The sequence below is a fragment of the Dendrobates tinctorius genome, unplaced genomic scaffold, assembly GCF_039654945.1.
Source record: "Dendrobates tinctorius isolate UK_male_01 unplaced genomic scaffold, ASM3965494v1 ptg000151l, whole genome shotgun sequence".
Classification (NCBI taxonomy): domain Eukaryota; kingdom Metazoa; phylum Chordata; class Amphibia; order Anura; family Dendrobatidae; genus Dendrobates; species Dendrobates tinctorius.
The window spans coordinates 7,941,369-7,967,998 of NW_027361818.1; the positions used below are offsets into that span (position 1 = coordinate 7,941,369).

Below are 26,630 nucleotides of genomic sequence, written 5' to 3' on the forward strand. Positions count from 1 at the left end.
CCATTTGAGTACAGTAAACTCATTGTCATGTTCAAGAAACCAATCTGAGATGATTCGAGCTTTATGACATGGCGCATTATCCTGCTGAAAGTAGCCATCAGATGTTGGGTACATTGTGGTCATAAAGGGATGGACATGGTCAGCAACAATACTCAGGTAGGCTGTGGCGTTGCAACGATGCTCAATTGGTACCAAGGGGCCCAAAGAGTGCCCAGAAAAAATTCCCCACACCATGACACCACCACCACCAGCCTGAACCGTTGATACAAGGCAGGATGGATCCATGCTTTCATGTTGTTTACGCCAAATTCTGACCCTACCATCCGAATGTCGCAGCAGAAATCGAGACTCATCAGACCAGGCAACGTTTTTCCAATCTTCTACTGTCCAATTTCGATGAGCTTGTGCAAATTGTAGCCTCAGTTTCCTGTTCTTAGCTGAGAGGAGTGGTACCCAGTGTGGTCTTCTGCTGCTGTAGCCCATCTGCCTCAAAGTTCGACGCACTGTGCGTTCAGAGATGCTCTTCTGCCTACCTTGGTTGTAACGGGTGGCAATTTGAGTCACTGTTGCCTTTCTATCAGCTCGAACCAGTCTGCCCATTCTCCTCTGACCTCTGGCATCAACAAGGCATTTCCGGCCACAGAACTGCTGCTCACTGGATTTTTTTTCTTTTTCGGACCATTCTCTGTAAACCCTAGAGATGGTTGTGCGTGAAAATCCCAGTAGATCAGCAGTTTCTGAAATTCTCAGACCAGCCCTTCTGGCACCAACAATCATGCCACGTTCAAAGGCACTCAAATCACCTTTCTTCCCCATACTGATGCTCGGTTTGAACTGCAGGAGATTGTCTTGACCATGTCTACATGCCTAAATGCACTGAGTTGCCGCCATGTGATTGGCTGATTAGAAATTAAGTCTTAACACACAGTTGGACAGGTGTACCTAATAAAGTGGCCAGTGAGTGTATATAGAACGGAGCAGTCAGTATATAGAGAGAGCGGAGCAGTCGTATATAAAGAGCGGAGCAGTCAGTATATATATAGAACGGAGCAGTCGGTATATAGAGAGCAGAGCAGTCAGTATATAGAGAGCAGAGCAGTCAGTATATAGAGAGCAGAGCAGTCAGTATATATATAGAACGGAGCAGTCAGTATATAGAGAGCAGAGCAGTCAGTATATAGAGAGCAGAGCAGTCAGTATATAGAGAGAGCGGAGCAGTCAGTATATAGAGAACGGAGCAGTCAGTATATATATAGAACGGAGCAGTCAGTATATAGAGAGCGGAGCAGTCAGTATATAGAGAGCGGAGCAGTCAGTATATAGAGAGCGGAGCAGTCAGTATATATATATAGAACGGAGCAGTCAGTATATATAGAACGGAGCAGTCAGTATATAGAGAGCAGAGCAGTCAGTATATAGAGAGCAGAGCAGTCAGTATATAGAGAGAGCGGAGCAGTCAGTATATAGAGAACGGAGCAGTCAGTATATATATAGAACGGAGCAGTCAGTATACAGAGAGCGGAGCAGTCAGTATATAGAGAGCAGAGCAGTCAGTATATAGAGAGCGGAGCAGTCAGTATATAGAAAGCGGAGCAGTCAGTATATAGAGAGCGGAGCAGTCAGTATATACAGAGAGCGGAGCAGTCAGTATATATATAGAACGGAGCAGTCAGTATATATAGAACGGAGCAGTCAGTATATACAGAGAGCGGAGCAGTCAGTATATAGAGAGCAGAGCAGTCAGTATACAGAGAGCGGAGCAGTCAGTAAATAGAGTGGAGCAGTCAGTATATATATAGAACAGAGCAGTCAGTATATAGAGAGCAGAGCAGTCAGTATATAGAGAGCGGAGCAGTCAGTATATAGAGAGCAGAGCAGTCAGTATATAGAGAGCAGAGCAGTTAGTATATACAGAGAGCGGAGCAGTCAGTATATAGAGAACGGAGCAGTCAGTATATATATAGAACGGAGCAGTCAGTATATAGAGAGCGGAGCAGTCAGTATATAGAGAGCGGAGCAGTCAGTATATATATATAGAACGGAGCAGTCAGTATATATAGAACGGAGCAGTCAGTATATAGAGAGCAGAGCAGTCAGTATATAGAGAGCAAAGCAGTCAGTATATACAGAGAGAGGAGCAGTCAGTATATAGAGAGAGGAGCAGTCAGTATATAGAACGGAGCAGTCAGTATATAGAGAGCAGAGCAGTCAGTATATACAGAGAGAGGACCAGTCAGTATATATATAGAACGGAGCAGTCAGTATATAGAGTAGAGCAGTCAGTATATAGAGAGCAGAGCAGTCAGTATATACAGAGAGCGGAGCAGTCAGTATATATATAGAACGGAGCAGTCAGTATATAGAGTGGAGCAGTCAGTATATAGAGAGCGGAGCAGTCAGTATATACAGAGAGCAGAGCAGTCAGTATATAGAGAGCAGAGCAGTCAGTATATAGAGAGCAGAGCAGTCAGTATATACAGAGAGAGGAGCAGTCAGTATATAGAGAGCGGAGCAGTCAGTATATATAGAGAGCGGAGCAGTCAGTATATATAGAGAGCGGAGCAGTCAGTATACAGAGGGCAGAGCAGTCAGTATATACAGAGAGCGGAGCAGTCAGTATATATATATATAGAACGGAGCAGTCAGTATATATATATAGAACGGAGCAGTCAGTATATAGAGAGCAGAGCAGTCAGTATATAGAGAACGGAGCAATCAGTATATACAGAGAGCAGAGCAGTCAGTATATAGAGAGCGGAGCAGTCAGTATATATATAGAGAACGGAGCAGTCAGTATATATAAAGAACGGAGCAGTCAGTATATATATAGAACGGAGCAGTCAGTATATATAGAGAGCCGAGCAGTCAGTATATACAGAGAGCGGAGCAGTCAGTATATAGAGAGCAGAGCAGTCAGTATATAGAGAGCGGAGCAGTCAGTATATAGAGAGAGCGGAGCAGTCAGTATATAGAGAGCGGAGCAGTCAGTATATAGAGAGCAGAGCAGTCAGTATATATAGAACGGAGCAGTCAGTATATAGAGAGCGGAGCAGTCAGTATATAGAGAGCGGAGCAGTCAGTATATAGAGAACGGAGCAGTCAGTATATATATAGAAGGGAGCAGTCAGTATATAGAGCAGAGCAGTCAGTATATAGAGAGCAGAGCAGTCAGTATATATATATATATATATATATATATATATAGAACGGAGCAGTCAGTATATAGAGAGAGCGGAGCAGTCGTATAAAAAGAGCGGAGCAGTCAGTATATATATAGAACGGAGCAGTCGGTATATAGAGAGCAGAGCAGTCAGTATATAGAGAGCAGAGCAGTCAGTATATAGAGAGCAGAGCAGTCAGTATATATATAGAACGGAGCAGTCAGTATATATATAGAACGGAGCAGTCAGTATATATATAGAACGGAGCAGTCAGTATATAGAGAGCAGAGCAGTCAGTATATAGAGAGCAGAGCAGTCAGTATATAGAGAGAGCGGAGCAGTCAGTATATAGAGAACGGAGCAGTCAGTATATATATAGAACGGAGCAGTCAGTATATAGAGAGCGGAGCAGTCAGTATATAGAGAGCGGAGCAGTCAGTATATAGAGAGCGGAGCAGTCAGTATATATATATAGAACGGAGCAGTCAGTATATATAGAACGGAGCAGTCAGTATATAGAGAGCAGAGCAGTCAGTATATAGAGAGCAGAGCAGTCAGTATATAGAGAGAGCGGAGCAGTCAGTATATAGAGAACGGAGCAGTCAGTATATATATAGAACGGAGCAGTCAGTATACAGAGAGCGGAGCAGTCAGTATATAGAGAGCAGAGCAGTCAGTATATAGAGAGCGGAGCAGTCAGTATATAGAAAGCGGAGCAGTCAGTATATAGAGAGCGGAGCAGTCAGTATATACAGAGAGCGGAGCAGTCAGTATATATATAGAACGGAGCAGTCAGTATATATAGAACGGAGCAGTCAGTATATACAGAGAGCGGAGCAGTCAGTATATAGAGAGCAGAGCAGTCAGTATACAGAGAGCGGAGCAGTCAGTAAATAGAGTGGAGCAGTCAGTATATATATAGAACAGAGCAGTCAGTATATAGAGAGCAGAGCAGTCAGTATATAGAGAGCGGAGCAGTCAGTATATAGAGAGCAGAGCAGTCAGTATATAGAGAGCAGAGCAGTTAGTATATACAGAGAGCGGAGCAGTCAGTATATATATAGAACGGAGCAGTCAGTATATACAGAGAGCGGAGCAGTCAGTATATATATAGAACAGAGCAGTCAGTATATATATAGAACGGAGCAGTCAGTATATATATAGAACGGAGCAGTCAGTATATATAGAACGGAGCAGTCAGTATATACAGAGAGCGGAGCAGTCAGTATATAGAGAGCAGAGCAGTCAGTATACAGAGAGCGGAGCAGTCAGTAAATAGAGTGGAGCAGTCAGTATATATATAGAACAGAGCAGTCAGTATATAGAGAGCAGAGCAGTCAGTATATAGAGAGCGGAGCAGTCAGTATATAGAGAGCAGAGCAGTTAGTATATAGAGAGCAGAGCAGTTAGTATATACAGAGAGCGGAGCAGTCAGTATATATAGAACGGAGCAGTCAGTATATACAGAGAGCGGAGCAGTCAGTATATATATAGAACAGAGCAGTCAGTATATATATAGAACGGAGCAGTCAGTATATATATAGAACGGAGCAGTCAGTATATAGAGAGCGGAGCAGTCAGTATATACAGAGAGCAGAGCAGTCAGTATATAGAGAGCGGAGCAGTCAGTATATAGAGAGCGGAGCAGTCAGTATATAGAGAGCGGAGCAGTTAGTATATAGAGAGCGGAGCAGTCAGTATATAGAGAGAGCGGAGCAGTCGTATATAAAGAGCGGAGCAGTCAGTATATATATAGAACGGAGCAGTCAGTATATACAGAGAGCGGAGCAGTCAGTATATATATAGAACAGAGCAGTCAGTATATATATAGAACGGAGCAGTCAGTATATATATAGAACGGAGCAGTCAGTATATAGAGAGCGGAGCAGTCAGTATATACAGAGAGCAGAGCAGTCAGTATATAGAGAGCGGAGCAGTCAGTATATAGAGAGCGGAGCAGTCAGTATATAGAGAGCGGAGCAGTTAGTATATAGAGAGCGGAGCAGTCAGTATATACAGAGAGCGGAGCAGTCAGTATAAATAGAGAGCGGAGCAGTCAGTATATACAGAGAGCGGAGCAGTCAGTATATAGAGAACGGAGCAGTCAGTATATAGAGAACGGAGCAGTCAGTATATAGAGAGCGGAGCAGTCCGTATATAGAGAGCGGAGCAGTCCGTATATAGAGAGCGGAGCAGTCCGTATATAGAGAGCGGAGCAGTCCGTATATAGAGAGCGGAGCAGTCAGTATATAGAGAGCGGAGCAGTCCGTATATATATAGAACGGAGCAGTCAGTATATATATAGAACAGAGCAGTCAGTATATAGAGAGGAGAGCAGTCAGTATATAGAGAGCGGAGCAGTCAGTATATAGAGGGCGGAGCAGTCAGTATATATATAGAACGGAGCAGTCAGTATATACAGAGAGAGGAGCAGTCAGTATATAGAGGGCGGAGCAGTCAGTATATATATAGAACGGAGCAGTCAGTATATACAGAGAGAGGAGCAGTCAGTATATAGAGAGCGGAGCAGTCAGTATATAGAGAGAGCGGAGCAGTCGTATATAGAGAGCGGAGCAGTCAGTATATAGAGAACGGAGCAGTCAGTATATATATATATATATATAGAACGGAGCAGTCAGTATATAGAGAGCGGAGCAGTCAGTATGTAGAGAGCGGAGCAGTCAGTATATATATAGAACGGAGCAGTCAGTATATATAGAACGGAGCAGTCAGTATATAGAGAGCAGAGCAGTCAGTATACAGAGAGCGGAGCAGTCAGTAAATAGAGTGGAGCAGTCAGTATATATATAGAACAGAGCAGTCAGTATATAGAGAGCGGAGCAGTCAGTATATATATAGAACAGAGCAGTCAGTATATATATAGAACGGAGCAGTCAGTATATACAGAGAGCGGAGCAGTCAGTATACAGAGAGCGGAGCAGTCAGTAAATAGAGCGGAGCAGTCAGTATATATATAGAACAGAGCAGTCAGTATATAGAGAGCGGAGCAGCCAGTATATAGAGAGCAGAGCAGTCAGTATATAGAGAGCAGAGCAGTTAGTATATACAGAGAGCGGAGCAGTCAGTATATATATAGAACAGAGCAGTCAGTATATATATAGAACGGAGCAGTCAGTATATACAGAGAGCGGAGCAGTCAGTATATATATAGAACAGAGCAGTCAGTATATATATAGAACGGAGCAGTCAGTATATATATAGAACGGAGCAGTCAGTATATAGAGAGCGGAGCAGTCAGTATATACAGAGAGCAGAGCAGTCAGTATATAGAGAGCGGAGCAGTCAGTATATAGAGAGCGGAGCAGTCAGTATATCGAGAGCGGAGCAGTCAGTATATACAGAGAGCGGAGCAGTCAGTATATACAGAGAGCGGAGCAGTCAGTATATACAGAGAGCGGAGCAGTCAGTATATACAGAGAGCGGAGCAGTCAGTACATACAGAGAGCGGAGCAGTCAGTATAGAGAGAGCGGAGCAGTCAGTATATAGAGTGGAGCAGTTAGTATATAGAGAGCGGAGCAGTCAGTATATACAGAGAGCGGAGCAGTCAGTATATATAGAGAGCGGAGCAGTCAGTATATATAGAGAGCGGAGCAGTCAGTATATAGAGAACGGAGCAGTCAGTATATAGAGAGCGGAGCAGTCCGTATATAGAGAGCGGAGCAGTCAGTATATAGAGAGCGGAGCAGTCAGTATATATATAGAACGGAGCAGTCAGTATATAGAGAGCGGAGCAGTCAGTATACAGAGAGCGGAGCAGTCAGTATATAGAGCGGAGCGGTCAGTATATAGAGAGCGGAGCAGTCAGTATATAGAGAGCGGAGCAGTCAGTATATAGAGAGAGCAGAGCAGTCAGTATATAGAGAGCGGAGCAGTCAGTATATACAGAGAGCAGAGCAGTCAGTATATATATAGAACTGAGCAGTCAGTATATAGAGAGCGGAGCAGTCAGTATATACAGAGAGCAGAGCAGTCAGTATATAGAGAGCGGAGCAGTCAGTATATATAGAGAGCCGTGCAGTCAGTATATACAGAGAGCGGAGCAGTCAGTATATAGAGAACGGAGCAGTCAGTATATACAGAGAGCGGAGCAGTCAGTATATAGAGAGCAGAGCAGTCAGTGTATACAGAGCAGAGCAGTCAGTGTATACAGAGAGCGGAGCAGTCAGTATATAGAGAGCGGAGCAGTCAGTATATACAGAGAGCGGAGCAGTCAGTATATAGAGAGCAGAGCAGTCAGTATATAGAGAGAGCGGAGCAGTCAGTATATATAGAACGGAGCAGTCAGTATATATATATATATATATATATATATATATAGAACGGAGCAGTCAGTATATACAGAGAGCGGAGCAGTCAGTATATAGAGAGAGCGGAGCAGTCAGTATATATAGAACGGAGCAGTCAGTATATAGAGAACGGAGCAGTCAGTATATATATATATATATATATATATATATATAGAACAGAGCAGTCAGTATATACAGAGAGCGGAGCAGTCAGTATATCGAGAGCGGAGCAGTCAGTATATAGAGCCGAGCAGTCAGTATATACAGAGAGCGGAGCAGTCAGTATATAGAGAGCGGAGCAGTCAGTATATAGAGAGAGCGGAGCAGTCAGTATATAGAGAGCAGAGCAGTCAGTATATAGAGAACGGAGCAGTCAGTATATAGAGAGCAGAGCAGTCAGTATACAGAGAGCAGAGCAGTCAGTATATACAGAGAGCGGAGAAGTCAGTATATACAGAGAGCGGAGCAGTCAGCATACTGTATATAGAGAGCGGAGCAGTCAGTATATACAGAGAGCGGAGCAGTCAGTATATAGAGAGCAAAGCAGTCAGTATATACAGAGAGAGGAGCAGTCAGTATATACAGAGAGCGGAGCAGTCAGTATATAGAGAGCGGAGCAGTCAGTATATAGAGAGTGGAGCAGTCAGTATATAGAGAGCGGAGCAGTCAGTATATAGAGAGCGGAGCAGTCAGTATATATAGAGAGCCGAGCAGTCAGTATATAAAGAGAGCGGAGCAGTCAGTATATAGAGAGCAGAGCAGTCCGTATATAGAGAGAGGAGCAGTCAGTATATACAGAGAGCGGAGCAGTCAGTATATAGAGAGCAGAGCAGTCAGTATATAGAGAGCGGAGCAGTCAGTATATATAGAACGGAGCAGTCAGTATATAGAGAGCAGAACAGTCAGTATATATATAGAACGGAGCAGTCAGTATATAGAGAGCAGAGCAGTCAGTATATAGAGAGCAGAGCAGTTAGTATATACAGAGAGTGGAGCAGTCAGTATATACAGAGAGCAGAGCAGTCAGAATATACAGAGAGCGGAGCAGTCAGTATATAGAGAGAGCGGAGCAGTCCGTATATAGAGAGCGGAGCAGTCCGTATATAGAGAGCGGAGCAGTCCGTATATAGAGAGCGGAGCAGTCCGTATATATATAGAACGGAGCAGTCCGTATATATATAGAACGGAGCAGTCAGTATATAGAGAGGAGAGCAGTCAGTATATAGAGAGCGGAGCAGTCAGTATATAGAGGGCGGAGCAGTCAGTATATAGAGGGCGGAGCAGTCAGTATATATATAGAACGGAGCAGTCAGTATATACAGAGAGAGGAGCAGTCAGTATATAGAGAGCGGAGCAGTCAGTATATAGAGAGAGCGGAGCAGTCGTATATAGAGAGCGGAGCAGTCAGTATATAGAGAACGGAGCAGTCAGTATATATACACTCACTGGCCACTTTATTAGGTACACCATGCTAGTAAGGGGTTGGACCCCCTTTTGCCTTCAGAACTGCCTCAATTCTTCGTGGCAGAGATTCAACAAGGTGCTGGAAGCATTCCTCAGAGATTTTGGACCATATTGACATGATGGCATCACACAGTTGGCGCAGATTTGTCGGCTGCACATCCCTGATGCGAATCTCCCGTTCCACCACATCCCAAAGATGCTCTATTGGATTGAGATCTGGTGACTGAGGAGGCCATTTGAGTACAGTAAACTCATTGTCATGTTCAAGAAACCAATCTGAGATGATTCGAGCTTTATGACATGGCGCATTATCCTGCTGAAAGTAGCCATCAGATGTTGGGTACATTGTGGTCATAAAGGGATGGACATGGTCAGCAACAATACTCAGGTAGGCTGTGGCGTTGCAACGATGCTCAATTGGTACCAAGGGGCCCAAAGAGTGCCCAGAAAAAATTCCCCACACCATGACACCACCACCACCAGCCTGAACCGTTGATACAAGGCAGGATGGATCCATGCTTTCATGTTGTTTACGCCAAATTCTGACCCTACCATCCGAATGTCGCAGCAGAAATCGAGACTCATCAGACCAGGCAACGTTTTTCCAATCTTCTACTGTCCAATTTCGATGAGCTTGTGCAAATTGTAGCCTCAGTTTCCTGTTCTTAGCTGAGAGGAGTGGTACCCAGTGTGGTCTTCTGCTGCTGTAGCCCATCTGCCTCAAAGTTCGACGCACTGTGCGTTCAGAGATGCTCTTCTGCCTACCTTGGTTGTAACGGGTGGCAATTTGAGTCACTGTTGCCTTTCTATCAGCTCGCACCAGTCTGCCCATTCTCCTCTGACCTCTGGCATCAACATGGCATTTCCGGCCACAGAACTGCCGCTCACTGGATTTTTTTTCTTTTTCGGACCATTCTCTGTAAACCCTAGAGATGGTTGTGCGTGAAAATCCCAGTAGATCAGCAGTTTCTGAAATACTCAGACCAGCCCTTCTGGCACCAACAATCATGCCACGTTCAAAGGCACTCAAATCACCTTTCTTCCCCATACTGATGCTCGGTTTGAACTGCAGGAGATTGTCTTGACCATGTCTACATGCCTAAATGCACTGAGTTGCCGCCATGTGATTGGCTGATTAGAAATTAAGTCTTAACACACAGTTGGACAGGTGTACCTAATAAAGTGGCCAGTGAGTGTATATATATATAGAACGGAGCAGTCAGTATATAGAGAGCGGAGCAGTCAGTATGTAGAGAGCGGAGCAGTCAGTATGTAGAGAGCGGAGCAGTCAGTAAATAGAGTGGAGCAGTCAGTATATATATAGAACAGAGCAGTCAGTATATAGAGAGCAGAGCAGTCAGTATATAGAGAGCGGAGCAGTCAGTATATAGAGAGCGGAGCAGTCAGTATGTAGAGAGCGGAGCAGTCAGTAAATAGAGTGGAGCAGTCAGTATATATATAGAACAGAGCAGTCAGTATATAGAGAGCAGAGCAGTCAGTATATAGAGAGCGGAGCAGTCAGTATATAGAGAGCAGAGCAGTCAGTATATAGAGAGCAGAGCAGTTAGTATATACAGAGAGCGGAGCAGTCAGTATATATATAGAACGGAGCAGTCAGTATATACAGAGAGCGGAGCAGTCAGTATATATATAGAACAGAGCAGTCAGTATATATATAGAACGGAGCAGTCAGTATATATATAGAACGGAGCAGTCAGTATATAGAGAGCGGAGCAGTCAGTATATACAGAGAGCAGAGCAGTCAGTATATAGAGAGCGGAGCAGTCAGTATATAGAGAGCGGAGCAGTCAGTATATAGAGAGCGGAGCAGTTAGTATATAGAGAGCGGAGCAGTCAGTATATACAGAGAGCGGAGCAGTCAGTATAAATAGAGAGCGGAGCAGTCAGTATATACAGAGAGCGGAGCAGTCAGTATATAGAGAACGGAGCAGTCAGTATATAGAGAGCGGAGCAGTCCGTATATAGAGAGCGGAGCAGTCCGTATATAGAGAGCGGAGCAGTCCGTATATAGAGAGCGGAGCAGTCCGTATATAGAGAGCGGAGCAGTCAGTATATAGAGAGCGGAGCAGTCCGTATATATATAGAACGGAGCAGTCAGTATATATATAGAACAGAGCAGTCAGTATATAGAGAGGAGAGCAGTCAGTATATAGAGAGCGGAGCAGTCAGTATATAGAGGGCGGAGCAGTCAGTATATATATAGAACGGAGCAGTCAGTATATACAGAGAGAGGAGCAGTCAGTATATAGAGGGCGGAGCAGTCAGTATATATATAGAACGGAGCAGTCAGTATATACAGAGAGAGGAGCAGTCAGTATATAGAGAGCGGAGCAGTCAGTATATAGAGAGAGCGGAGCAGTCGTATATAGAGAGCGGAGCAGTCAGTATATAGAGAACGGAGCAGTCAGTATATATATATATATATATATAGAACGGAGCAGTCAGTATATAGAGAGCGGAGCAGTCAGTATGTAGAGAGCGGAGCAGTCAGTATATATATAGAACGGAGCAGTCAGTATATATAGAACGGAGCAGTCAGTATATACAGAGAGCGGAGCAGTCAGTATATAGAGAGCAGAGCAGTCAGTATACAGAGAGCGGAGCAGTCAGTAAATAGAGTGGAGCAGTCAGTATATATATAGAACAGAGCAGTCAGTATATAGAGAGCGGAGCAGTCAGTATATAGAGAGCAGAGCAGTCAGTATATAGAGAGCAGAGCAGTTAGTATATACAGAGAGCGGAGCAGTCAGTATATATATATAGAACAGAGCAGTCAGTATATATATAGAACGGAGCAGTCAGTATATACAGAGAGCGGAGCAGTCAGTATATATATAGAACAGAGCAGTCAGTATATATATAGAACGGAGCAGTCAGTATATATATAGAACGGAGCAGTCAGTATATAGAGAGCGGAGCAGTCAGTATATACAGAGAGCAGAGCAGTCAGTATATAGAGAGCGGAGCAGTCAGTATATAGAGAGCGGAGCAGTCAGTATATCGAGAGCGGAGCAGTCAGTATATACAGAGAGCGGAGCAGTCAGTATATACAGAGAGCGGAGCAGTCAGTATATACAGAGAGCGGAGCAGTCAGTACATACAGAGAGCGGAGCAGTCAGTATAGAGAGAGCGGAGCAGTCAGTATATAGAGAGTGGAGCAGTTAGTATATAGAGAGCGGAGCAGTCAGTATATACAGAGAGCGGAGCAGTCAGTATATATAGAGAGCGGAGCAGTCAGTATATATAGAGAGCGGAGCAGTCAGTATATAGAGAACGGAGCAGTCAGTATATAGAGAGCGGAGCAGTCCGTATATAGAGAGCGGAGCAGTCAGTATATAGAGAGCGGAGCAGTCAGTATATAGAGAGCGGAGCAGTCAGTATATATATAGAACGGAGCAGTCAGTATATAGAGAGCGGAGCAGTCAGTATACAGAGAGCGGAGCAGTCAGTATATAGAGAGCGGAGCGGTCAGTATATAGAGAGCGGAGCAGTCAGTATATAGAGAGCGGAGCAGTCAGTATATAGAGAGAGCAGAGCAGTCAGTATATAGAGAGCGGAGCAGTCAGTATATACAGAGAGCAGAGCAGTCAGTATATATATAGAACTGAGCAGTCAGTATATAGAGAGCGGAGCAGTCAGTATATACAGAGAGCAGAGCAGTCAGTATATAGAGAGCGGAGCAGTCAGTATATATAGAGAGCCGTGCAGTCAGTATATACAGAGAGCGGAGCAGTCAGTATATAGAGAACGGAGCAGTCAGTATATACAGAGAGCGGAGCAGTCAGTATATAGAGAGCAGAGCAGTCAGTGTATACAGAGCAGAGCAGTCAGTGTATACAGAGAGCGGAGCAGTCAGTATATAGAGAGCGGAGCAGTCAGTATATACAGAGAGCGGAGCAGTCAGTATATAGAGAGCAGAGCAGTCAGTATATAGAGAGAGCAGAGCAGTCAGTATATAGAGAGCGGAGCAGTCAGTATATACAGAGAGCAGAGCAGTCAGTATACAGAGAGCGGAGCAGTCAGTATACAGAGAGCGGAGCAGTCAGTATACAGAGAGCGGAGCAGTCAGTATACAGAGAGCAGAGCAGTCAGTATATAAAGAGCGGAGCAGTCAGTATATATATAGAACGGAGCAGTCAGTATATACAGAGAGAGGAGCAGTCAGTATATAGAGAGCGGAGCAGTCAGTATATACAGAGAGCGGAGCAGTCGTATATAGAGAGCGGAGCAGTCAGTATATAGAGAACAGAGCAGTCAGTATATAGAGAACGGAGCAGTCAGTATATATATAGAACGGAGCAGTCAGTATATAGAGAGCAGAGCAGTCAGTATATAGAGAGCAGAGCAGTCAGTATATAGAGAGCGGAGCAGTCAGTATATAGAGAGAGCGGAGCAGTCAGTATATAGAGAGAGCGGAGCAGTCAGTATATAGAGAGCAGAGCAGTCAGTATATAGAGAGCAGAGCAGTCAGTATATATAGAACGGAGCAGTCAGTATATACAGAGAGCGGAGCAGTCAGTATATAGAGAGCAGAGCAGTCAGTATATAGAGAACGGAGCACTCAGTATATATATAGAAGGGAGCAGTCAGTATATATATAGAAGGGAGCAGTCAGTATATAGAGAGCGGAGCAGTCAGTATATAGAGAGCAGAGCAGTCAGTATATATATATATAGAACGGAGCAGTCAGTATATAGAGAGAGCGGAGCAGTCGTATATAAAGAGCGGAGCAGTCAGTATATATATAGAACGGAGCAGTCAGTATATAGAGAGCAGAGCAGTCAGTATATAGAGAGCAGAGCAGTCAGTATATATATAGAACGGAGCAGTCAGTATATATATAGAACGGAGCAGTCAGTATACAGAGAGCAGAGCAGTCAGTATATAGAGAGCGGAGCAGTCAGTATATATATAGAACGGAGCATTCAGTATATACAGAGAGCGGAGCAGTCAGTATATAGAGAGCGGAGTAGTCAGTATATAGAGAGAGCGGAGCAGTCAGTATATAGAGAGCGGAGCAGTCAGTATATAGAGAGCGGAGCAGTCAGTATATATATAGAACGGAGCAGTCAGTATATATAGAACGGAGCAGTCAATATATACAGAGAGCAGAGCAGTCAGTATATATATATAGAGAGCGGAGCAGTCAGTATATAGAGAGCGGAGCAGTCAGTATATATATAGAACGGAGCAGTCAGTATATACAGAGAGCGGAGCAGTCAGTATACAGAGAGCAGAGCAGTCAGTATACAGAGAGCAGAGCAGTCAGTATATAGAGAGCGGAGCAGTCAGTATATAGAGTGGAGCAGTCAGTATATATATAGAACGGAGCAGTCAGTATATACAGAGAGCGGAGCAGTCAGTATATATATAGAACAGAGCAGTCAGTATATATATAGAACGGAGCAGTCAGTATATATATAGAACGGAGCAGTCAGTATATAGAGAGCGGAGCAGTCAGTATATACAGAGAGCGGAGCAGTCAGTATATAGAGAGCGGAGCAGTCAGTATATAGAGAGCGGAGCAGTCAGTATATCGAGAGCGGAGCAGTCAGTATATACAGAGAGCGGAGCAGTCAGTATATACAGAGAGCGGAGCAGTCAGTACATACAGAGAGCGGAGCAGTCAGTATATAGAGAGCGGAGCAGTCAGTATATAGAGAGCGGAGCAGTTAGTATATAGAGAGCGGAGCAGTCAGTATATACAGAGAGCGGAGCAGTCAGTATATATAGAGAGCGGAGCAGTCAGTATAGAGAGCGGAGCAGTCAGTATATAGAGAACGGAGCAGTCCGTATATAGAGAGCGGAGCAGTCAGTATATAGAGAGCGGAGCAGTCAGTATATATATAGAACGGAGCAGTCAGTATATAGAGAGCGGAGCAGTCAGTATACAGAGAGCGGAGCAGTCAGTATATAGAGAGCGGAGGGGTCAGTATATAGAGAGCGGAGCAGTCAGTATATAGAGAGCGGAGCAGTCAGTATATAGAGAGCGGAGCAGTCAGTATATAGAGAGAGCAGAGCAGTCAGTATATAGAGAGCGGAGCAGTCAGTATATACAGAGAGCAGAGCAGTCAGTATATATATAGAACTGAGCAGTCAGTATATAGAGAGCAGAGCAGTCAGTATATACAGAGAGCAGAGCAGTCAGTATATAGAGAGCGGAGCAGTCAGTATATATAGAGAGCCGTGCAGTCAGTATATACAGAGAGCGGAGCAGTCAGTATATAGAGAACGGAGCAGTCAGTATATACAGAGAGCGGAGCAGTCAGTATATAGAGAGCAGAGCAGTCAGTGTATACAGAGCAGAGCAGTCAGTGTATACAGAGAGCGGAGCAGTCAGTATATAGAGAGCGGAGCAGTCAGTATATACAGAGAGCGGAGCAGTCAGTATATAGAGAGCAGAGCAGTCAGTATATAGAGAGAGCCGAGCAGTCAGTATATAGAGAGCGGAGCAGTCAGTATATACAGAGAGCAGAGCAGTCAGTATACAGAGAGCGGAGCAGTCAGTATACAGAGAGCGGAGCAGTCAGTATACAGAGAGCGGAGCAGTCAGTATACAGAGAGCGGAGCAGTCAGTATACAGAGAGCAGAGCAGTCAGTATATAGAGAGCGGAGCAGTCAGTATATATATAGAACGGAGCAGTCAGTATATACAGAGAGAGGAGCAGTCAGTATATAGAGAGCGGAGCAGTCAGTATATACAGAGAGCGGAGCAGTCGTATATAGAGAGCGGAGCAGTCAGTATATAGAGAACGGAGCAGTCAGTATATATATAGAACGGAGCAGTCAGTATATATAGAGAGCCGAGCAGTCAGTATATACAGAGAGCGGAGCAGTCAGTATATAGAGAGCAGAGCAGTCAGTATATAGAGAGCAGAGCAGTCAGTATATAGAGAGCAGAGCAGTCAGTATATAGAGAGCGGAGCAGTCAGTATATAGAGAGAGCGGAGCAGTCAGTATATAGAGAGCGGAGCAGTCAGTATATAGAGAGCAGAGCAGTCAGTATATATAGAACGGAGCAGTCAGTATATACAGAGAGCGGAGCAGTCAGTATATAGAGAGCGGAGCAGTCAGTATATAGAGAACGGAGCAGTCAGTATATAGAGAACGGAGCAGTCAGTATATATATAGAAGGGAGCAGTCAGTATATAGAGAGAGCAGAGCAGTCAGTATATAGAGAGCGGAGCAGTCAGTATATAGAGAGCAGAGCAGTCAGTATATATATATATAGAACGGAGCAGTCAGTATAAAGAGAGAGCGGAGCAGTCGTATATAAAGAGCGGAGCAGTCAGTATATATATAGAACGGAGCAGTCAGTATATAGAGAGCAGAGCAGTCAGTATATAGAGAGCAGAGCAGTCAGTATATATATAGAACGGAGCAGTCAGTATATATATATAGAACGGAGCAGTCAGTATATAGAGAGCGGAGCAGTCAGTATATATATAGAACGGAGCATTCAGTATATACAGAGAGCGGAGCAGTCAGTATATAGAGAGCGGAGTAGTCAGTATATAGAGAGAGCGGAGCAGTCAGTATATAGAGAGCGGAGCAGTCAGTATATAGAGAGCGGAGCAGTCAGTATATATATAGAACGGAGCAGTCAGTATATATAGAACGGAGCAGTCAATATATACAGAGAGCAGAGCAGTCAGTATATATGTAGAGAGCGGAGCAGTCAGTATATAGAGAGCGGAGCAGTCAGTATATATATAGAACGGAGCAGTCAGTATATACAGAGAGCGGAGCAGTCAGTATATAGAGAGCAGAGCAGTCAGTATACAGAGAGCGGAGCAGTCAGTATATAGAGAGCGGAGCAGTCAGTATATAGAGTGGAGCAGTCAGTATATATATAGAAAGGAGCAGTCAGTATATAGAGAGCGGAGCAGTCAGTATATAGAGAGCAGAGCAGTTAGTATATACAGAGAGCGGAGCAGTCAGTATATATAGAGAGCGGAGCAGTCAGTATATATATAGAACGGAGCAGTCAGTATATAGAGAGCGGAGCAGTCAGTATATAGAGAGCAGAGCAGTCAGTATATAGAGAACGGAGCAGTCAGTATATAGAGAGCGGAGCAGTCAGTATATAGAGAGCGGAGCAGTCAGTATATCGAGAGCGGAGCAGTCAGTATATCGAGAGCGGAGCAGTCAGTATATAGAGCCGAGCAGTCAGTATATACAGAGAGCGGAGCAGTCAGTATATACAGAGAGCGGAGCAGTCAGTATATAGAGAGCGGAGCAGTCAGTATATAGAGAACGGAGCAGTCAGTATATATATAGAAGGGAGCAGTCAGTATATAGAGAGAGCAGAGCAGTCAGTATATAGAGAGCGGAGCAGTCAGTATATAGAGAGCAGAGCAGTCAGTATATATATATATATATATAGAACGGAGCAGTCAGTATATAGAGAGCGGAGCAGTCGTATATAAAGAGCGGAGCAGTCAGTATATATATAGAACGGAGCAGTCAGTATATAGAGAGCAGAGCAGTCAGTATATAGAGAGCAGAGCAGTCAGTATATAGAGAGCAGAGCAGTCAGTATATATATAGAACGGAGCAGTCAGTATATATATAGAACGGAGCAGTCAGTATACAGAGAGCAGAGCAGTCAGTATATAGAGAGCGGAGCAGTCAGTATATATATAGAACGGAGCAGTCAGTATATAGAGAGCGGAGCAGTCAGTATATAGAGAGCAGAGCAGTCAGTATATAGAGAACGGAGCAGTCAGTATATAGAGAGCGGAGCAGTCAGTATATAGAGAGCGGAGCAGTCAGTATATCGAGAGCGGAGCAGTCAGTATATAGAGCCGAGCAGTCAGTATATACAGAGAGCGGAGCAGTCAGTATATACAGAGAGCGGAGCAGTCAGTATATAGAGAGCGGAGCAGTCAGTATATAGAGAACGGAGCAGTCAGTATATATATAGAAGGGAGCAGTCAGTATATAGAGAGAGCAGAGCAGTCAGTATATAGAGAGCGGAGCAGTCAGTATATAGAGAGCAGAGCAGTCAGTATATATATATATATATATATAGAACGGAGCAGTCAGTATATAGAGAGAGCGGAGCAGTCGTATATAAAGAGCGGAGCAGTCAGTATATATAAAGAGCGGAGCAGTCAGTATATATATAGAACGGAGCAGTCAGTATATAGAGAGCAGAGCAGTCAGTATATAGAGAGCAGAGCAGTCAGTATATAGAGAGCAGAGCAGTCAGTATATAGAGAGCAGAGCAGTCAGTATATATATAGAACGGAGCAGTCAGTATATATATATAGAACGGAGCATTCAGTATACAGAGAGCAGAGCAGTCAGTATATAGAGAGCGGAGCAGTCAGTATATATATAGAACGGAGCAGTCAGTATATAGAGAGCGGAGCAGTCAGTATATAGAGAGCAGAGCAGTCAGTATATAGAGAACGGAGCAGTCAGTATATAGAGAGCGGAGCAGTCAGTATATAGAGAGCGGAGCAGTCAGTATATCGAGAGCGGAGCAGTCAGTATATAGAGCCGAGCAGTCAGTATATACAGAGAGCGGAGCAGTCAGTATATACAGAGAGCGGAGCAGTCAGTATATAGAGAGCGGAGCAGTCAGTATATAGAGAACGGAGCAGTCAGTATATATATAGAAGGGAGCAGTCAGTATATAGAGAGAGCAGAGCAGTCAGTATATAGAGAGCGGAGCAGTCAGTATATAGAGAGCAGAGCAGTCAGTATATATATATATAGAACGGAGCAGTCAGTATATAGAGAGAGCGGAGCAGTCGTATATAAAGAGCGGAGCAGTCAGTATATATATAGAATGGAGCAGTCAGTATATAGAGAGCAGAGCAGTCAGTATATAGAGAGCAGAGCAGTCAGTATATAGAGAGCAGAGCAGTCAGTATATATATAGAACGGAGCAGTCAGTATATATATAGAACGGAGCAGTCAGTATACAGAGAGCAGAGCAGTCAGTATATAGAGAGCGGAGCAGTCAGTATATATATAGAACGGAGCAGTCAGTATATACAGAGAGCGGAGCAGTCAGTATACAGAGAGCGGAGCAGTCAGTATATAGAGAGCAGAGCAGTCAGTATATAGAGAGTGGAGCAGTCAGTATACAGAGAGCGGAGCAGTCAGTATACAGAGAGCGGAGCAGTCAGTATATAGAGAGCGGAGCAGTCAGTATACAGAGAGCGGAGCAGTCAGTATATAGAGAGCGGAGCAGTCAGTATATAGAGCAGAGCAGTCAGTATATAGAGAGCAGAGCAGTCAGTATACAGAGAGCTCTGCGCTGTCGCCGGTCGGACGCTGTATATCGGCGTTCTCCTCCCAGACATGGACGCGATATCTGCACCAATTGTTCTGCAGATAATGAGCTAATACTTATTTGCTAATAGCAGGATTGTGTGCGGCAGAACATCTAATTAATAGGCGCTAATTAGCGAGAATTGTGAGCGGCAGATATAATACATGTGTGAGGCTGGAGGGTAATTAGCGTGATTAGAGGATCGGCGGATATAATAACATCCATATTCATGATATCGTGCTACAATGCAGAGCAGCATCATCATAGTCCTCACAGTGATTACCACAGTATACTGGCAGCCATTACTGTGCCCGGCTCTCTTTATGGCACCACGCGCAGTATGCACTTCTGATAGTACCTTCACTAACTGGACCTCTCAGGGCTAAGCTGAAGTTCAGATTACTTTTCAGGTTCTTTTTGATAAAAGTTCTGCCTTTCCTTGAGCAATTTTTGTTTTAATCTTCAAACATTTGGACTGGTTCTGATCAAGTTTCCCTCCCGTGAAAGTGGAAGTTGGTTGAAGAGTTCTGGAGATCTTCTCCATCAAGTTTAATATCATAGACGGATATTACTGAACCCACTAGTCATAGACCTAAGTCAACACTAGGCATGTCGGCCGTCAACACAATAATACACCCAGGGCATTACTCAGTCTGGTGGTGAGATGTCTGAAGTTCTACCACCTTGTGGATGGTCCAGGATGAAGGACATCTGAATTTCTTCAGCATTGTGGATGGTCCAGAATGAAGGACATCTGAAGTTATTCAACATTGTAGCATTGTAGATGGTCCAGAATGAAGGGCATCTGAAGTTCTTCTGCTTTGTGAATGATCCAGAATGAAGTATACCTGAAGTTCTTCCAGGTTGTGGAAGTACAGAATGAAAGACATCACAATTAACAGTTTTTTTTTTCAATCTGACCAAAAATTATTTCTTGAGTGGTGATGTCACCTCAGATATGATGAAGGCCACAATCTGTTAAGTTGGGATTGTTATTGAATCAAGAAGAACATCAATACCTAACTCATGAAAAACTTATCCTATCAGGTAACATCATCAGCAGTGTTGCCCCAATTAACAAGATTATTCAAGATTTCAACCCAGACTGCTTGTGGCACAGTCTACTGCACAGAAGGAGGTCATGATAGGATATATCTGATACATGGCATGGTCCTGTTACATGGATACCTAGTTAGTTTGTTTCCTTAACTTCAACCTTGAGCTTGTAGGGGTAGACAAAAGGGACATCCATTGATTTACCCCTTTTGAACATTTACTAGGTTACTTTTGTTGAGTCCCTAGCCTTGGTGTTGCCTCAAGATTCAACATTCTTCTTGTTTCTTTGGATTTCACACCTTCTACGTTTAGTAGAACTACCTGATTTTGATCCTTCACTCATCTCTCATTACATCTTCATCTCGTCTTCTTGCTTGTTACATCATGATTAATCTCCCCACCCTGACTCTGTTCCTGACATGGCCTTGGTTTCTGCTCCCGATGTCTCAACAAATATACCTGACACTAATTGGTTACTACTTTGAGGAATGATCTTCCTTACAGGAATTCTACAGTGAAGAAACATGAGATTCCTTACATTCCTTAAATCCCAGTTTAGCTTGTGTCATACTGAATGTGGCCCAAGTAGCCATTTCTTTGGTAAGAACCTTGTGGGTCTTCAAAAATAGACAGATGACCCAATCAGGAGACTATCAACAACCAAATGATGCTAAGAAAAAGCTACAAATATCTGAGAACTGACCAGTCACCATGACAGCCTGAGTTGGCTAAAATGATCAAAAACATTTACTGTTCATGTTCTAATGCTTACAACCTTCTTTAGTGAAAAGGTGGACTCCATGAAAAACTGGAGGAGCTTTACTTCGATAGTTGTCAGAAGTGATATAGTGAATCCTAAGATTTTCCACCAAACAATCACATTTTGCCTTAAGGTCCGGTAGCCTTCTGTAGGAGAAGCAAAATTTAGTGTACTTTTAGGAAATTGCAAACAAACAATAATTGGGACAATGGCGATACTTCAACAGATTTGGGAAAGGGAAGAACTGAAAAATCTATTTTGATAGGTCTAGAAACCTGACATGTCAGTTGCAGAAGATAGACTGAGCCTTTGAGATGTCTCCAAAAAGTCTCCGACCATTTTGAAGGGGCTGCTCACATGGCATTATTATCTATGCGTGTGACATCTTGACCCAACTGAAGCTCGTGATTAAATTACCTGAAATGTCGGGATCTAGACTTGGATGACCTGCTAAATCCATCATCCTGCTGAGGTTGCTACATGATTAAGAGCTATGACACAGAGAGCAAATGAACAGAGTAGGGTAGGAAATGTGGTTCTTTATTACCAGATCAAGCTATGTTTTGCCTGGTCACACAGAAATGTCTCCCTAAGGCTATGTGCCCACATAGCGGTAAAATCCACAGCATGTCCATTATTTCTGCGGAATTGCGGCGACTCCACCGCCATCGGATTGCATTGAACGCTCACTTTACGCATGTGGCTATGCCCACCATGTGTAAAGTGAGCGCTTCATGTGCGGATGGTACCCAGGGTCTGAAGGAGAGGAGACTGTCCTGCATGTCCTGGGTACCATATCCCTGTAAAAGATAAAACTAAAATAAAAAAAATAGGGATATACTTACCCTCTGAAAGCCCCCGAAGTCCTCCCGCCTCTCAGCCACGCTGCCAGCATCTTCCGATCCCAGGGATGCCTTGAGCGAATGACCTCTGATTACGTAGTGGTCTCGCGTGATGCTACATCATCAGAGGTCAATTCGCACAACGCATCGCTGGGAACGGAACTTGCCGGCAGCACCAATGAGGGGCGAGAGGACTCCGGGGGCTGACCGAGGGTAAGTATTTCTCTATTTTGTATTATTTTTTCATTATTTTTTACATTTTATCTTTTACTATTGCTGCTGCATAGGCAGCATCATTAGCAAAAAGTTGTTAACACTTGTCAAGCACTATGCTGTTAAGTGTGACCAACCTGTCAATCACTTTTCCAAGCGATGCTTCTAATCGGTTGGAAAAGCGCAAGGATTCTGCAAGCTAAAACGCTTGCAAAACGCTTGTGTTTTGTGGGAAAATGCACGCGAATTCCGCATGCGTTTTACCAGCGGCAGGGAGTTGTGGAAATGCTGCGGACATTTCAGCAGCATTTCTACAACATGGGCAATAAGCCTAACAGTACCAGCCAGACAATAATGTCCACATAACAGTACCAGCCAGAGAGCAATGTCCACATAACAGTACCAGCCAGAGAGCAATGTCCACATAACAGTACCAGCCAGAGAGCAATGTCCACATAACAGTACCAGCCAGACAGCAATGTCCACATAACAGTACCAGCCAGACAGCAATGTCCACATAACAGTACCAGCCAGACAGCAATGTCCACATAACAGTACCAGCCAGAGAGCAATGTCCACATAACAGTACCAGCCAGAGAGCAATGTCCACATAACAGTACCAGCCAGACAGCAATGTCCACATAACAGTACCAGCCAGACAGCAATGTCCACATAACAGTACCAGCCAGACAGCAATGTCCACATAACAGTACCAGCCAGACAGCAATGTCCACATAACAGTACCAGCCAGAGAGCAATGTCCACATAACAGTACCAGCCAGACAGCAATGTCCACATAACAGTACCAGCCAGAGAGCAATGTCCACATAACAGTACCAGCCAGAGAGCAATGTCCACATAACAGTACCAGCCAGAGAGCAATGTCCACATAACAGTACCAGCCAGAGAGCAATGTCCACATAACAGTACCAGCCAGACAGCAATGTCCACATAACAGTACCAGCCAGAGAGCAATGTCCACATAACAGTACCAGCCAGACAGCAATGTCCACATAACAGTACCGGCCAGACAGCAATGTCCACATAACAGTACCAGCCAGACAGCAATGTCCACATAACAGTACCAGCCAGACAGCAATGTCCACATAACAGTACCAGCCAGAGAGCAATGTCCACATAACAGTACAAGCCAGACAGCAATGTCCACATAACAGTACCAGCCAGAGAGCAATGTCCACATAACAGTACCAGCCAGAGAGCAATGTCCACATAACAGTACCAGCCAGAGAGCAATGTCCACATAACAGTACCAGCCAGACAGCAATGTCCACATAACAGTACCAGCTAGAGAGCAATGTCCACATAACAGTACCAGCCAGAGAGCAATGTCCACATAACAGTACAAGCCAGACAGCAATGTCCACATAACAGTACCAGCCAGAGAGCAATGTCCACATAACAGTACCAGCCAGAGAGCAATGTCCACATAACAGTACCGGCCAGACAGCAATGTCCACATAACAGTACCTGCCAGAGAGCAATGTCCACATAACAGTACCAGCCAGAGAGCAATGTCCACATAACAGTACCAGCCAGAGAGCAATGTCCACATAACAGTACCAGCCAGAGAGCAATGTCCACATAACAGTACCAGCCAGACAACAATGTCCATATAACAGTACCAGCCAGAGAGCAATGTCCACATAACAGTACCAGCCAGAGAGCAATGTCCACATAACAGTACCAGCCAGACAACAATGTCCATATAACAGTACCAGCCAGAGAGCAATGTCCACATAACAGTACCAGCCAGACAGCAATGTCCACATAACAGTACCAGCCAGACAGCAATGTCCACATAACAGTACCTGCCAGAGAGCAATGTCCACATAACAGTACCAGCCAGAGAGCAATGTCCACATAACAGTACCAGCCAGAGAGCAATGTCCACATAACAGTACCAGCCAAAGAGCAATGTCCACATAACAGTACCAGCCAGAGAGTAATGTCCACATAACAGTACCAGCCAGAGAGTAATGTCCACATAACAGTACCAGCCAGACAACAATGTCCATATAACAGTACCAGCCAGAGAGCAATGTCCACATAACAGTACCAGCCAGACAGCAATGTCCACATAACAGTACCAGCCAGAGAGCAATGTCCACATAACAGTACCAGCCAGAGAGTAATGTCCACATAACAGTACCAGCCAGACAACAATGTCCATATAACAGTACCAGCCAGAGAGCAATGTCCACATAACAGTACCAGCCAGACAGCAATGTCCACATAACAGTACCAGCCAGAGAGCAATGTCCACATAACAGTACCAGCCAAAGAGCAATGTCCACATAACAGTACCAGCCAGACAGCAATGTCCACATAACAGTACCAGCCAGACAGCAATGTCCACATAACAGTACCAGCCAAAGAGCAATGTCCACATAACAGTACCAGCCAGAGAGTAATGTCCACATAACAGTACCAGCCAGACAACAATGTCCATATAACAGTACCAGCCAGAGAGCAATGTCCACATAACAGTACCAGCCAGACAGCAATGTCCACATAACAGTACCAGCCAGAGAGCAATGTCCACATAACAGTACCAGCCAGACAGCAATGTCCACATAACAGTACCAGCCAGAGAGCAATGTCCACATAACAGTACCAGCCAGAGAGCAATGTCCACATAACAGTACCAGCCAGACAACAATGTCCATATAACAGTACCAGCCAGAGAGCAATGTCCACATAACAGTACCAGCCAGAGAGCAATGTCCACATAACAGTACCAGCCAGACAACAATGTCCATATAACAGTACCAGCCAGAGAGCAATGTCCACATAACAGTACCAGCCAGACAGCAATGTCCACATAACAGTACCAGCCAGACAGCAATGTCCACATAACAGTACATGCCAGAGAGCAATGTCCACATAACAGTACCAGCCAGAGAGCAATGTCCACATAACAGTACCAGCCAGAGAGCAATGTCCACATAACAGTACCAGCCAAAGAGCAATGTCCACATAACAGTACCAGCCAAAGAGCAATGTCCACATAACAGTACCAGCCAGACAACAATGTCCATATAACAGTACCAGCCAGAGAGCAATGTCCACATAACAGTACCAGCCAGACAGCAATGTCCACATAACAGTACCAGCCAGAGAGCAATGTCCACATAACAGTACCTGCCAGAGAGCAATGTCCACATAACAGTACCAGCCAGAGAGCAATGTCCACATAACAGTACCAGCCAGAGAGCAATGTCCACATAACAGTACCAGCCAAAGAGCAATGTCCACATAACAGTACCAGCCAAAGAGCAATGTCCACATAACAGTACCAGCCAGACAGCAATGTCCACATAACAGTACCAGCCAGAGAGCAATGTCCACATAACAGTACCAGCCAGAGAGCAATGTCCACATAACAGTACCAGCCAAAGAGCAATGTCCACATAACAGTACCAGCCAAAGAGCAATGTCCACATAACAGTACCAGCCAGACAGCAATGTCCACATAACAGTACCAGCCAAAGAGCAATGTCCACATAACAGTACCAGCCAGAGAGCAATGTCCACATAACAGTACCATCCAGACAGCAATGTCCACATAACAGTACCAGCCAGAGAGCAATGTCCACATAACAGTACCAGCCAGAGAGCAATGTCCACATAACAGTACCAGCCAGAGAGCAATGTCCACATAACAGTACCATCCAGACAGCAATGTCCACATAACAGTACCAGCCAGAGAGCAATGTCCACATAACAGTACCAGCCAGACAGCAATGTCCACATAACAGTACCAGCCAGAGAGCAATGTCCACATAACAGTACCGGCCAGAGAGCAATGTCCACATAACAGTACCGGCCAGAGAGTAATGTCCACATAACAGTACCAGCCAGAGAGCAATGTCCACATAACAGTACCGGCCAGAGAGCAATGTCCACATAACAGTACCGGCCAGAGAGCAATGTCCACATAACAGTACCAGCCAGAGAGCAATGTCCACATAACAGTACCGGCCAGAGAGCAATGTCCACATAACAGTACCGGCCAGAGAGTAATGTCCACATAACAGTACCAGCCAGACAGCAATGTCCACATAACAGTACCAGCCAGAGAGTAATGTCCACATAACAGTACCAGCCAGACAACAATGTCCACATAACAGTACCAGCCAGAGAGCAATGTCCACATAACAGTACCAGCCAGAGAGTAATGTCCACATAACAGTACCAGCCAGACAGCAATGTCCACATAACAGTACCAGCCAGAGAGCAATGTCCACATAACAGTACCAGCCAGACAGCAATGTCCACATAACAGTACCAGCCAGAGAGTAATGTCCACATAACAGTACCAGCCAGACAGCAATGTCCACATAACAGTACCAGCCAGACAGCAATGTCCACATAACAGTACCTGCCAGAGAGCAATGTCCACATAACAGTACCAGCCAGAGAGCAATGTCCACATAACAGTACCAGCCAGAGAGCAATGTCCACATAACAGTACCAGCCAGACAGCAATGTCCACA

At 44.5% G+C, this 26,630-nt stretch overlaps 1 protein-coding gene across 1 annotated transcript in view; it reads right to left on the minus strand.

The window, feature by feature from the left end:
* EFNB3 (ephrin B3) overlaps positions 1-26,630 on the minus strand; it is a 148,747-nt gene that overhangs the window by 63,943 nt on the left and 58,174 nt on the right. The gene's annotated exons all lie outside the window — the stretch shown is intronic.